This window comes from Camelus bactrianus, chromosome 14 (genome assembly GCF_048773025.1).
Source record: "Camelus bactrianus isolate YW-2024 breed Bactrian camel chromosome 14, ASM4877302v1, whole genome shotgun sequence".
NCBI lineage: Eukaryota > Metazoa > Chordata > Mammalia > Artiodactyla > Camelidae > Camelus > Camelus bactrianus.
Window position 1 is genome coordinate 42,187,626 of NC_133552.1, and position 14,250 is coordinate 42,201,875.

At 35.5% G+C, this 14,250-nt stretch overlaps 1 protein-coding gene across 6 annotated transcripts in view; it reads left to right on the forward strand.

Annotated features, from left to right (window-relative positions):
• Positions 1-14,250, forward strand: part of PIBF1 (progesterone immunomodulatory binding factor 1) — a 172,621-nt gene that overhangs the window by 40,102 nt on the left and 118,269 nt on the right. The gene's annotated exons all lie outside the window — the stretch shown is intronic.

Below are 14,250 nucleotides of genomic sequence, written 5' to 3' on the forward strand. Positions count from 1 at the left end.
GCCTCTGCCTTCACAAAGCTGGTAGTCTAATAGAGAGTAAAGACAAACGGAGAAACAGTGATCATAAGTGTGATGACAATGGAGAAAATGTCAGGATATCCAGGATGACACCGCATAGACTCAGGGTGTATCTAGCTCAGCCCTGGGAGGACTCAGGGGAGACTACAAGGAGGGAGAAATACCCATGCTAACACCTGCATGATGACTGAGAGTCAGACTGTCAGTTATGGGAGGGAAGGGAATTCGAGGAATTAATGTACACCCCAGAGGCAAGACAAAATGAAGTTTTTTGAACAAACTGAAATGAATGCAGTATGGCTAAATCATAGACCAAGAAGCAGGGAGTTGTAAGAAATGAAACAGAAGAGGGAAACGAGTCCAAATCATACATTTAGACCATTGTCTAAGACCATGAACAATGAAAAAATTTTAGGGATATATGTGATACGATCTGATTTTATACAAAAAGACCACTCTGTGATGTGAAGGGTAGACTGGAGCAGTATAAGGCTACAGGCAAAGAGGCCACTTTTAGGGGCTGTTTCCTTTATCAAGATGAGAAGTGATGGTGGAACTGGACTAGTAGTAGTAGAGAAGGAGGAAAATGGGCCAGATGGGAAAATGCTCAAGAGGCAGAACTAACAGGATTCAGTGACTAGACTGCATTGGGGAGTGAGAAGAAGTTAAGGATATCACCAGGTTTCTTGACTGGGCAGCTGCGTGGATGGTGATGCAGTTTTTAAAACAGTAGAAAAAGACAAGGCATTAATTGGGAAATATGATACATTTAGTTTCATTTGAAGTATCTGTGACATGTGCAAATAGAATAGTTGACTATTTCAAAAAGTGACCAAGGTCTGAATCTCAGGAGAAAGATGTGGACTTGAGCTCCACCTCGGGCATAGGTGATGATACTGTTTCTCTTCCGCAAATGAGTACTTTTATGAATTTTATTGGATGACTTAGTAACCTTAAAATTTATGGGATTATTTCTCTGATGACATACACAATTACTTCCAAACCATCCACGCAGCCACATAAACATTGGTATGGAATCAGTTGGAGAATGTGCTAGACTAGATGTTTAATTATGTTAGTTACTTTTATTTTATCAAAGTGTGCTGTCACAATATGAATTTATTAAAATTTTTTTCTTTTAGTTTTTGTTGTTGCTGTTCTTGTTTTTTTGTTTTTTAAAGCCTTTAAAATGCATACCATGGTAACATAAATTTATAAAAATTAGCCCTTTCTCTAAGATCGTTTGTAGAGCCTCATTGGGAAACATGACAAAACCATTTCTGGAAGCAGGGAAGCCAAAAACAAGCTTCCTTTTCCCCTGTGTTGCTCTGACTTCATAGCCACATCAAAATGATACCACCTAATCAAAGGATTCCTGGGATTGAGGCTACTGGAAGTCCCAGCCAGCCACAGGACCCAAGATGACCCCATGGATATTGACACTAGAGTGGACAGTTGCCACCAGGTGGTGCTATAGTGCATCCCAGGCCTAGAGAGATTTGAATTGCACAGAACTCCTAGCCAGCCAGTGGTATATGCTCACCTTTCTTTATCATTTTATCATTTTATTAACCTCACAATAACACAACCCTGTGTTTTATGTGGCTGAATCTCTTTGAATCACAGTTTCCTCATTCTGGCAGGATTTAACTGTAGTTAGAGCTTACCTCCCATGAGTCTTTTACAAGGAGAAAATTATTTGTAAATCTTACAAATTTAAATAATTAAGGAAAGGATTTTAGTATTCCTAATTATAAAACATGACATTTGGAAAACACAAGTTTACGCATGTAGATGTTTTTGTGTCTGAGCAAAGTAATTGCCTGCTTTGGACTTAGATGTTTGTGTCAATTACTTTTATTTTATCAAAGTGTTCTGTTACAGTGTGAGTTTAAATGGATATTAAAGTACCTACACTTGCATATTGGTACTTAATCTCCTTGCCTTTCAGCCAATAAGCATTTTTAGAAGAAAGTTGAATGATAAAGCTAGAGAAATATGCTTTGCCTTTGGTTTGCTTTTTATACCTTGGGGGGTTACAGAGAGAGTGCCTTTTATTTTGTCATCTTAGATGTGGGAAAGAAAGATGGAACTCATACCTCTGTTCTTGATATCTGCCCCTGCAGTCAGTCATACCGGTAGTTTGTGAAATTCCGTGGTTGAGAGGGAAGAGGAAGAGAGAAGAGATAAAGACCCAAGAAAGGGCAGAGCTGAGCAAAGAAAGAACTTGGGTATTTGAGTTCATCCAAAATACTGTGATTGGGGTTGATGTGTATATATGCCTTGGCTCAACCTGTGAGTTAGATTTCTTGAGTTTTTCTGTGCTTTATAGTTACTTTAAGATGCTGTTTTGGAGCTGTGGGAAATAATGAATGAGATCTGGTGATGAGATTTACTATGCAAATAACTTCCTGCTTAATAGGTTTCATGTGACTGACATGCCTGCACCCTCTTACACATCTGGGAGAAAAGCATTATTTCCTGAACAGGAAGTATATTATGAAGGAGATTTGGAACAAAAGACTCAGCTTAAACTCTGGCTCTGCCACTTAATAGCTGAGTGAATATGACACTTAGTATCACTGAAGTTTAATTTTCTCTTTTATAAAATGAGCTAATAGTACTGTTTCATAGGGTGATCTGTAAGATCTATATATATGAGATAATATATGTAAAAAGAACATTATAAATTATAAAGCAGTATATAAATGGTTGTTATTTAGATACCTTTTGCCTATGAGAAATGCTTTTAAAAATTCTTTTATCCATTGTGCTGACAATTTAAATAAAATGAGCATCATATTAAAAGTGAACTGATCACATTATAGAATTGTTTATCATCATTAAAAGGCAGTATTACAAAACATATAATTATGAAGTATTATCTCCATGGCATTTAACCGTTTTTGTTAAATGACACAATATAAACAGAGAGGATCTGTATGCCATTTGTTTTGATCTAAATTTCTGCATAAAACGGCTGCCTTACTTGTTCCTAATTAATGCTGTGAGGTAATGAAGTAAGGGGAAATAAATTAAGCTGATTATTTAAGTTTTTCCAGAGAGTAAAACTACCTTTATCTAAGATAGGCTTATTATTATAAACAAAGAAAGAACTCACCTCTTAGTAATACTGTAAACAGGATAAGGATGAATTTGTTAGAGATATTCAGGATGCTCTTGATATGGCACAGAATATGGAAATTCAAATTGCTCTACAATTGTTTGAAAGGAGGAAGGAAAAGAAGATCAAAAATACGCTTTTAAATGTAACAATTAGTATTGCTTTAGTGATTTTATTTGCCCACCGTATCAGTAAAAACCATCTCGACCACAATTTATCATCTTGCAAAAGTACTCAAGAAGAAACTTCAATGACATAAACTTAAAATTTGTGTAGAATCTTAGTGTGCTGTGAAACACCTTTGAATCTTGAATCTAAATTTATTCACAAAGCTTAGTTGGGTATACATAATGCAGTACAATTGGTGAATTGGAAGTGGTGTACAGACGTTCCGTTCATGATTTAGGAAGTGTATGTGCTCGTTAGCTTAAACAGACTTCTTTCATTCATGTCTTACCAGATGTCTGTATAATTTTTAAAGTTTTTTAATGAAAAAACTTAATACTCTACTTTGTCTTTTCAGTTAGACTGTGCTGAGAGTACATGGCTTTACAGATAACTCTTTCAGTATCTTAACTTCTCAAATAATTGTAAATGAAATTTTATTGTTAGCTATCTTTTATTGGCCAACTACCTTCTTTCTGCCTGTAGGTGATTACTACATGCATTCACTGCTTAATTAATGATATTTAAGAATTTCAAGGTATATAGGGTGTTCCAGGTGTGAAGCAAGGTGAGTTAGTTTTGGGTTATGCAAGAACTTAGATTTTCCTGCCCTATATAGTTCATAGGGTGGTGAGGGGGGCTGGTAAAGGGTAAGGTCAGATTTTAGAAGGTCCTGTTGTCAAGGAATTTTTGGAGGTTTTATAGTAAAAGAGTAGCATGATATATTCACTTTCTGTAACTGTGGTTGCAGTGGGTGATGGATTATGGTTGAAAAGGGCATGGGAGCAGGAAGACTGGTTAGGAGACAATTGCATAATTTAAGTGAAGATGAGAAATGGAAAGAGTGAATAAGAGCTGAATTTAAAAAGTATATAGGTAGTAGAATTGGCAAGACCTAGTGATTGACAGTGGACAGGAATTACTCCAGCTCTTTTACTTTATTGGTTTTGGAGAGATGGATGATCAGGCGTGACCCTGGTTAACTGAAGGCTGCAAATAAGATTGAGAAGGAAGGTAACAATTAATTCCTGATTTTTTGTTTTACAGGTAGGGCAGCTCTGACCAGGCCCCAGAGTACTTATCTAAGATCACATTGTTTGTTTGTTTATTGTTCCTTAAGAAAAATTTTATTTTATTATTACTTATTTTATCATTGTTATTGAAGTAACATTGATTTATAAGAGTATATACATTTCATATGTGCAGCGTTATATTTCTACCTCTGTACACCCTACAACATGCTCACCAGCAAAAATGTGTTTTTTTGATCACCTTTACCCATTCATTTTGCCTTCCCCTCCGCCATCGCCTCTGGTAACCCACTGCTCTGTTATCTGTATCTATCTACATGTTTGTTTTTGTTTGGTTTGGTTTGTTCATTTATTTTGTTTTTTGTATATTTATTAGTTTTTTATATTCCACCTATGAGTTAAATCGAATGATCTTTGCTTTCTCAATTTGACTTATTTCATTCGCTTAGCATAAGACCCTCAAGGTCCATCCATGTTGTCAAAAATGACAAGATTTTTATCTTTTTTTTATTGCTTGGTAATACTCCATTATATTCCATTCCATTTCATATGTGTTCCACACCTTCTTGATTCAGTCGTCTGTTGATGGGCTTAGGTTATGTCCATATCTTGACTCTTGTAAATAATGCCACAGTAAACATGGAGGTGCAGATGTCTTTTCAGATTAGTGTCTTCTTGTTCTTGGAATAAATACCCAGAAGTGGGATTGTTGAATCATATGGTAGTTCTATTCTTAATTTTTTAAGGAATCTCTGTACTGTCTTCCGTAGTGGCGCACCAAGATGCATTGCCACCAACAGTGTATGAGGGTTCCCTTTTTTCCACAGCCTCTTCAACATTTGTTATTTCTTGCCTTTTTGGTAATAGCCATTCTGACAGGTCTAAGGTGATATCTCATTGTGGTTTTGGTTTGCATGTCCCTAGTAATTGATGATTTTGAACATCTTTTCATGTGCCTATTGCTGTCTGTATATTTTCTTTAGAAAAATTAAAATGTCTGTTCAGCTCCTCTCCCCATTTTTTAATCAGGTTGTTTTTTTGTTGTTGAGTTACATGAGTTTTTTATATGTCTTGGATATTAACCCCTTATTGCATATATCATTTGCAAACGTCTTCTCATTCAGTAGGGTCCTTGTTGTGTTATTCATAGTTTCCTTTGCTGTACGGAAGTTTTTTAGTTTGATGTAATCCCATTGTTTATTTTTGCCTTTGTTTCCCTTGCCTGAGGAGACATATCTGGAAAAATATTGCTAAGACTGGTGTTGAAGAGCTTACTGCTTATGTTTTCTTCTAAGAGTTTTATGGTTTCAGATCTTATATTCAAGTCTTTAATCCATTTAAGTTAATTTTTATGTATGGTATGAGATAGTGGTCTACTGTCATTTTTTTGCATGTGGCTGTCCAGTTTCCTCAACACCATTTAATGAAGAGGCTGTCCTTTCTCCATTCATTGTATGTTGTCTTTGCTCCTTTGTTATAAATTAACTGTCCATATATGTGTGGGCTTACTTCTGGGCTCTCTATTCTGTTCCATTGATCTACGTGTCTGTTTTTCTGCCAGTACCATGCTGTTTTGATTACTGTGGCTTTGTAGTATAGTTTGAAACCAGAGCGTGTGATACCTGCAGCTTTGTTCCTTTTTCTCAGGATTGCTTTGACTGCTTGAGGCCTTTTGTGGTTCCATATAAATTTTAGGAAATTTTATTCTACTTCTGTGAAAAATACCTTTTGAGATTTTGTTAGAGATGGCATTGAATCTGTAGGTTACTTTAAGTAATAAGGACATTTTGACAGTGTTAATTCTTTGAATCCTCGAGCATGCAACAGCTTTCCATTTATTTGTCTTTTTCAGTTTCTTTCAACAATGAGATCATATAGTTTATAAGCCAAAGTTTTTCTCTCCTGTGCCCAAGATATAACTCCCTTCAGCCCTCTGGTAAGGCCCTAAGGCAAGAAGGGGCCTTAAGCTGTTGAAGCTTCTCCAGCAGTTTTCTGTTTTCCCCAGGGTACTCCTACAAATATTATCATTTTCTTTTTATTCAACAAAAAGTCTTGGGAAGCATTGCCCTAATTATTGTTCTCTAAATGAATATCTTCATAGTTTTCATTTAGATTTTCGTATTTAAATTTTTTTTTGCATTGAAATATAGTTGGTTTATAATATTATATTAGTTTTCAGGTGTGCAGCATAGTGATTCAATATTTTTATAGAGTATACTCCATTTAAGGTTATTATAAAATCATGGGTATATTTCCCTGTGCTGTACAATATATCCTTGTTGCTTACTTATTTTATATATACTACCTGTCTTTTAATCCCCTACCACTGTCTGACTCCTCACCTAGATTTTCATATTTACATAACATAATAACAAAAGCTACATTGGATATGCATAAATAGATGTATCCCATACATTGTAGAGATAATTAAGTGGGACATTTAATGAGGTTGTAGGTATTGGTATCCCTGTTTTACAAATGTGGAAACAGATACTGAGAGGTTATGATTTGCCCATGATTACAGACTGTTTAACTGGTGAAACTAGATACTTCTGACTCTACAATGTTGTGCAGACTCCCATCTTACTGATCAAGACTATGCAAATTTTTTTAATTTTGTCTTTTATTTTTTGTTTAGAGGGGAGGTAATTAGATTTATTTATTTTTAGAGGAGGTATTGGGAATTGAACCCAGGACCTCATGAATGCTAAGTGTGCACTCTACCACTTCAGCTATACCCTCCCCCAAAGACTAGACAAATTGACAAAAGATTTCTTACTGAAACTCTAATTTTGGTGGGAATTTATTTAGAAAAGAAACTCAGTCTTTTAAGAGAGTTTGCAAACCCCACTTCACACTTAAGGGTTGAGTGTTGATCATTAGAACTTTACAAAAACATTCGAAATTTTGAAAATTAGGAAAGAGTGTTTTGTTTTTTTATAAAATGGTGTAATTTTTTGACAAAGTCTACTTCTCGACTCTACTCTCCTAACTGGAGTTGTAACTGGAGCCCGTCCCTTCTCTGCTGTGCAGGGACTCAACTCCATCACTTCTCCCCTTTGTCTCTATGTTGGCAGTTTTCCCCTTTCTACCAGATAATTCCCAACCATGTATAAACATATTATTTCTTCCATCTTTAAAAAGCGTCTTTTATCTCCACATCCCCCTGTAGCCACTGCCCCATTTTAAGCTCCCCTTTGTGACCAGATTCCTACACAGAGTTTATATACTCATTCTTGACTCCCATTTTTAAAAATCTACTACCAAGCTTTGCCCCCTCATACCAGTCCAACAAAGCTGTTCTTATCAAAGCCCCCAGAGATCTTCATGTTGCCAAAAATCTAATGGTCAGGTTCTCGGTTCTCCTCTTACATGACCTCAGCAATATTTGATACAGTTGATCACTCCCTACTCCTGGAAACACATTCTTTAACTGGCTTCCAGGGTACCACACTTTGACTTTTCCCATTCCTCACTGGCTGTACCTCCTCACTCTCTTTCCTGGTTCTCTCCATCTCCTTGACACCTTTTGCAGCTGCCTCCATTAATTTCCACCTAGTTATCTAATAAGCATCTTAAATTTAACATGACCAGAAGCAAACTCTGTCTCTCCAACTTTGCTCTGCCATCAGTCTGACCCAGTGCAATTAAAGACAACTCTAGTCTTCTGGCTCAGACCAAAAACCTTGAGGTCATCTTCAACCTCTTCTCTTTTTCAAATTCCATATTTTATCCATTAGCAGATCCTTTTGGTTGTGTCTTCAAAATTTATGATCTCTTATCATTTTACAGATACTCCATTGGCCCAAGCTACCATTATCTCTTGCCATAATTTCTGCAAGAATCTCTTAAGTGATCCCCCAGCTTCCTTCTGTTTCTGTTAAACATTAGGTCAAATTGGATCACTCTTCTGCTCAGATAAAAAGGCACTCCATCTCACTCAAAGTTTAAATGATTAAAATGGCCTGTGACACTACATGATCTGTGCCTAGTGTCCCCACCCTCATTTTACTACTCTGTTCTCACTTGCTTAATCACCTGTTCCGTTAACAGGCTTGTTTCCCACCTCAGGTCCTTTATATTTACAGTTCCCTCTGCTTAACCCAGCATTCACAGGTACCCGAGAGCCCTACCTCCTCACTTTCCCCACATCTTTAGATGCGCCTACTCTAACATCTGTCCTGACCACCCTGCCACACCTGCTGCCCATTCGCGCCTTCTTTGCTTTATGTTTCTTCAAAGCACTTAGGACCTACTGATGCACATTTGTTTTCTTTCCTACTGGGTGTAACCTCCATGTGAGTAGGGATTTCCATCAACTGGTCAGTGTTGGATTCCCAGGTACTAATGTCTGATCTATAGTAAGTGCTCAGTAAATATCTGTTGAATGAAAGAATGAATTGGTCCTACTTTTGAGAAATCAGAGTATTAGCTTAGATGAAAACCTACACAAAGATGTATAATGAGATGGATTTGATCAGGGCCAGCATGGCGACTGACACTTAACCCATCCACCAAATTCATCTAGTTTCATTTTAATATATGACATCTTGTTCTATCAGCTACTTCTTAAATCTCAACACATTAATAGATTTTAAACAAGTGGCTTGCATTTTGGTGCTTAAATCTTTAATAATTTTTCAATGACTTATCTACTTTTGGCTAAAGTTGTCACATCTATAAAATGAAAAAAAAAATCTGCTTGAGCACCAACTAAAAGAGAAGGATAGGAAAGTGGAGCGTGTCATTCAGCAGTGTCTCAAGAAGTTTCTACTCTTAAAATGCTTAGCTTTCCCCAAGAAATTATGTTACATAAAACTTCTACTTTGCTCTTTTTTTCATGTCCTGTTCATTTACTTTTCAACTATCTGTATTAATCAAAGGAAAATTATCAGTTGATTATTTAATAGCAGATAATCTACTTTGGAATTTTTCTATTTCATGCCATCTTAAAAAAACAAATGCAAATGGGCAGTTTTATGTTTTGTCCAGTAAGAAGTGTCTGAAGGTAGAAGACATTAATTCAGATGCTTTCCCTATAAATATGCTTGTTATGTAAACAGCCTGTTTCAGTCCTTGTTTGTTCCAACTGGAAAAAATATGTCCACTTTTATTAACCAAAAATATTTTCACATGGAGGCAGAAGGAGAACGGGTTGCTTAGTTGTGCCTGCTGAGCTCTTCTGACAACCATGGTTTTTTAACTGTTTATCCTTTGTAGATTTCAAGTTCCAAGGCATTAGTGATGTTTATTCAAGCTATCACAGTGTTCTTGGCATTGCCAGATTCTGATTTGTTCCTATTAGAATTTCATAGGTTCCTAAATTTTTCTCGTTCTTCCAACATTTTCCTCACCACTGTTCAAGGATAAATTTCGATTTAGCCTATTGGTACCATGAAACTGATCTTCTCGTGGTAAGAAAATATATTCCTTCCTGTACGGAAGCCTGATGTTATTCTGTGTTATGTCCTGAGGTTTTCAGGTTTCAGGCGCAAGATACTTTTGGATAAACTAACATGAATGAAGTCAGTCATCTGTGCACAAATATACTAGTTTGCATATGAAGTATATCTATTTTATTGTAATGTTGAAATCCTTTTATTTGGAGAAATAGTGAAGAATTTAACTCTTTAGGGAGAGGGCATAGCTCAACTGGTAGAGTGCATGCTTAGCATGCACAAGGTCCTGGGTTCAATCCCCAGTACCTCCTCTAAAAATAAATAAACCTCTCCAAATAAATAAATAATAATAATAATAACAAAATAAAAATAAAATGCAGCTTCTTTAGAACACATTAAAAAAAAGATAAAGAATTTAACTCTTTAAGTTTCTTGTTTGAATGCTATAATTTAAGTGATTGATTCTCTCAGCTGTTTGTCTACAAAAGTCCTTGTGTATGCCTATTTCTCTGGCATAATTATTAATAGCACCCTCTTTTACTCTAAAAAGCACCTAAGTTGAAAAATACATCATCTAGACACTATTGATAATACTAGGATACTCACTGTTCTTTTGCATTTTACGTAGGATTGATAAGCTTTTTTCTGCCCTGTTTCCTCTCAATCCACCTCCCACACACAAATACAGGATGGGTGGGGAGAGAGAAATGTGTGTACATGGGGGATGGAGTTAGTAGGAAACAAGATGAAAGAATTATGCAGAACATCTTGGCAATCAAATGTTCACTTTCTAAAAAGCATTTCTAAGGATGAAATATTTGAATTTTTATATTGTAAAACGTTTGTTATAATATTGGCCAACTCCCAACATCTTTCTCTGTTATAATTACATTTCATAATATATTCAGTTTGCACTTTTAAAGCTTTAGCTCCATTAGCTTGTACATGCTATCAGTTTTTCAGGTTTGTCTCTTGAAGAATATTTGAATTCCTGCTATTTGTCCTGTAATTGTATTTCTGTTACATTTTTTAATGCATTTGACATTTGCAAATGTATAGTTTATTAGTTATGTGACAGTTACGGTTTTATATGTGGCAGGAATAAATCCATCTGGTGTTTTATCAAACCAATCTGAATTTGAAAGAGCATGGATGAAAACAAGTATATAATATATTCACAGTGCTTCCAAGGCGTTTTTTTTTTTTAATTGAAGGATATTCAGTTACAATGTGTCATTTTCTGGTATACAGCATAATGTCCCAGTCATGCATATATATATATATATATGTACATATATTAGTTTTCATATTCTTTTTCACTAAAGGTTATTACAAGATAATGAATATAGTTCCATGTGGTATACAGAAGAAATTTGATTTTTATCTATTTTTATATATAATGGTTAACATTTGCAAATCTCAAACTCCCAAATTTTTGATTCAACATGTATTTGGGCTAGGAAATAATCGGGTAATAGAAACCTCAGAATGACAGAATTTCCCAAGGAGAAGATATCTGTGAAAAAGGGGAACTATTACAGCTTAGTAAGAAGAGCATGGACTCCTGGACCACACAGGTTTCTGCATTTGAGCTCCATGGTTTACTTGCTGTGTGACCTCTGTAGGCAAATGCTTAACTTGTGTGTGTTTCAGTCTTCTCCTTTGTAAAATGGAGGTAATGAGGCACACTACACTTTGTGGAGTTGTTGTGAAGATTAAATAAGTTGTTAAATGTGAAATGCCTAGAAAAGCTCCTAGCACAGGGTAAGCACTCTATGTTTGCTATTACTGTTACTGTTGGTGGAAGAATAGCTCAGTTTCTCTCTCTCAGACTAAGCTGGTAACTAAGCTGGTTGGATGTATCTCTGTCTTTATGTGAAAAGGAGTTGTGCTGCTTCTTGTTAAAGTGTGCAGGGTGTGGGCGGGACATAGAAGACATGTTTACCTGATTAGGAAAATGGGTTTACATGGAAATCTTACCAACAAACACCTATGAGAGGACCTGTTGGTAGAAACCTCAGATTCTAGCACTTTCTCCCATTCATCTCAGTTTTCTCTTTTTAAATTAACTTTTTAAAAATTTTTTGGTTTATTTTTTATTTATATTATAGTTGATTTACAATGTCGTGTGAATTACCTTTATTTGTCCTTCAAGGTCCAACTTATACATCTTCCCTTCATTCACTCATCTGTTCCTTCAGTTAAAAATAATCAACTCCTCCTCTTCTTTATGTGCACAGATTTCTGTTTATGCCTTAATATAGCACTAATGATGGCTAGCTGAATGATGGAGATTGTGGCATAGTGAATACAAGAACCCTCTAATCACACCTCTTCTTATAAGCTCTAATGTTAGTTTATTGTGGGGTTTTTTGTTGTTTGTTTTTGGTTTTCATGAGGGAGTAATTAGGTTTGTTTATTTAGTGTTTATTCATTATTTACCGCCATTGGTACTGGGGATTGAATCCAGTACCTCGTGCATGCTAAGCACACACTCTACCTCTGAGCTATACCCTTCCCTCCATTGTGGGTTTTATTTCATACCCTGTGACTTGCTTTTCTTCTTTCTTTTCCCTACTTTCTTTCTTCTTCCAGTTTTATTGAAGTATCACTGACACACAGCACTGTATAAGCTTAAGGTATGCAGCATGATGATTTGACTTCTGTGCATGAAATGATTACCACAAGAAGTTTAGTGACCATGCATCATCTCATACAGATGCAAAATTTTAAAAAAAAGGAAAATGTTATTTCCTTTTGATGAGAACTCTTAGGATTTACTGTCTTAACAACTTTCATATATGAGCTGCAGCAATGTTAATTGTGTTTATCGTGTTGTACATGACATCCCTAGTATTTATTTATCTTATGACTAGAAGCTTGTTCCTTTTGACTGCCTTCATCCAATTCCCCCTCCCCTGCCTCTGGTAGCCACAGATCTGACCTTTTTTTCTATGAGTTTGTTTTTGAAATATAATGACCTACAACACTGTGTTAGTTCCTGGTACATAACATAGTGATACCATATTTCTATACATTTCAAAATGTTCACCATAATAAGTCTAATTACCATATTTGCTTTTATTTCTAATGCCCATTGTTGCAGTTAAAGGAAATACAGTTAGGGACCAAAACTTCTGTAACTATGCATCTAAGCATTTCATGATTAATTAGTAGTGTAAATATATCTCCTTGGACTTTTGCTATTGAAATAACTTACAGAATTGTAACGCTACAGTAATTGATAAATGAAAATTGCAACCATAGTTTATCCAGGGCTGAAAAACATATAAATATTTAATATACTTTTTGAATTGTATTCTGTCTATAAAATTAAATTTCGTGTTTCAGTTAATTTGATAATAGTAGAATATTTTTTGAAGGTCATTGCAACCAGAATGATATCAGAAAATAATGACATGCCATTTTGTAATATCTACTTTAAAATGGACCTCCTCTTAGATAATCTTATACAAAAGTTACTGTCTTTTTAATAAAAGTTATCTGTACTCCAGTTTTTTTTAATTATTTTATTTCTGGCTCATAAGCTGTTTTACTGATAAATCTTTGTTGGTTGACATGTTTTAAATTTTAAATTTGTTGTTAGCATCACCGTGCAAAAGACGACATTGAATACTGACACAGCAAGTGTGACCACTAAGCATTTCTATCTAATAGTTATTAGGTAGGTTTTTTCAAACTGGGTTTTCATGACTCCCTACTAGCATTCTCTATGAATAATGAAAACCAAATTCTAATATCCAGTCCAGTTCTTCATGGGAGATAGGGTGATACAATGTGAAAAACACTCACTTTGGAGTAAGACATAGCTGGGCTCAAATTATGGCTTTACCACTTAGGCTGAGTGACTTGGGCCTGGGGACTTAAGCCCTCTAAACTTCAGTTTACCCAGCTGTAAAGTAGGTTAGAAAGTACAACATCAAAAATTTGTAGGGGTTAGTGAACATAATCATTTAGTCCAAATTTATGTTATAACTGTTAGAGAAGAAGATTTAAAAAAAAAATTGTGACTCTCCAAAAGATTACTGTTGGTATTTTTCTTAATCTAAACTTCCACTTTGATTAAAAACAAACAGGATTTTTTAAACTTTTTTTATTGAGTTATTGTCATTTTACAATGTTGTCAAATTCCAGTGTGGAGCACAGTTTTTCAGTTATACATGAACATACATTCATTGTCACATTTTTTTTTTTCGCTGTGAGCAAAAAACAAACAGGATTTGATCTTTAAAGGCCCATACCTGGCTGTAACACTCCTGATTACTCACTGTTGTTACCTCCCACCTTTTGGACATTCCCCTTAACTGTCCCTTAATGTATCTTTCTGTCAATTTCAGTCCCTGCCGTCGTCAGCATTTTAAGTCGACGACTAATACTCTGGCCTCATTCTTCCTTGAGCCCTACATGAACATTGACCTTCATCTCAACTCTGCTTCATTTAGCTACTCTGATGGTTACACCCTGGATCTTAAGAACTAAAATTCTGGAGCTG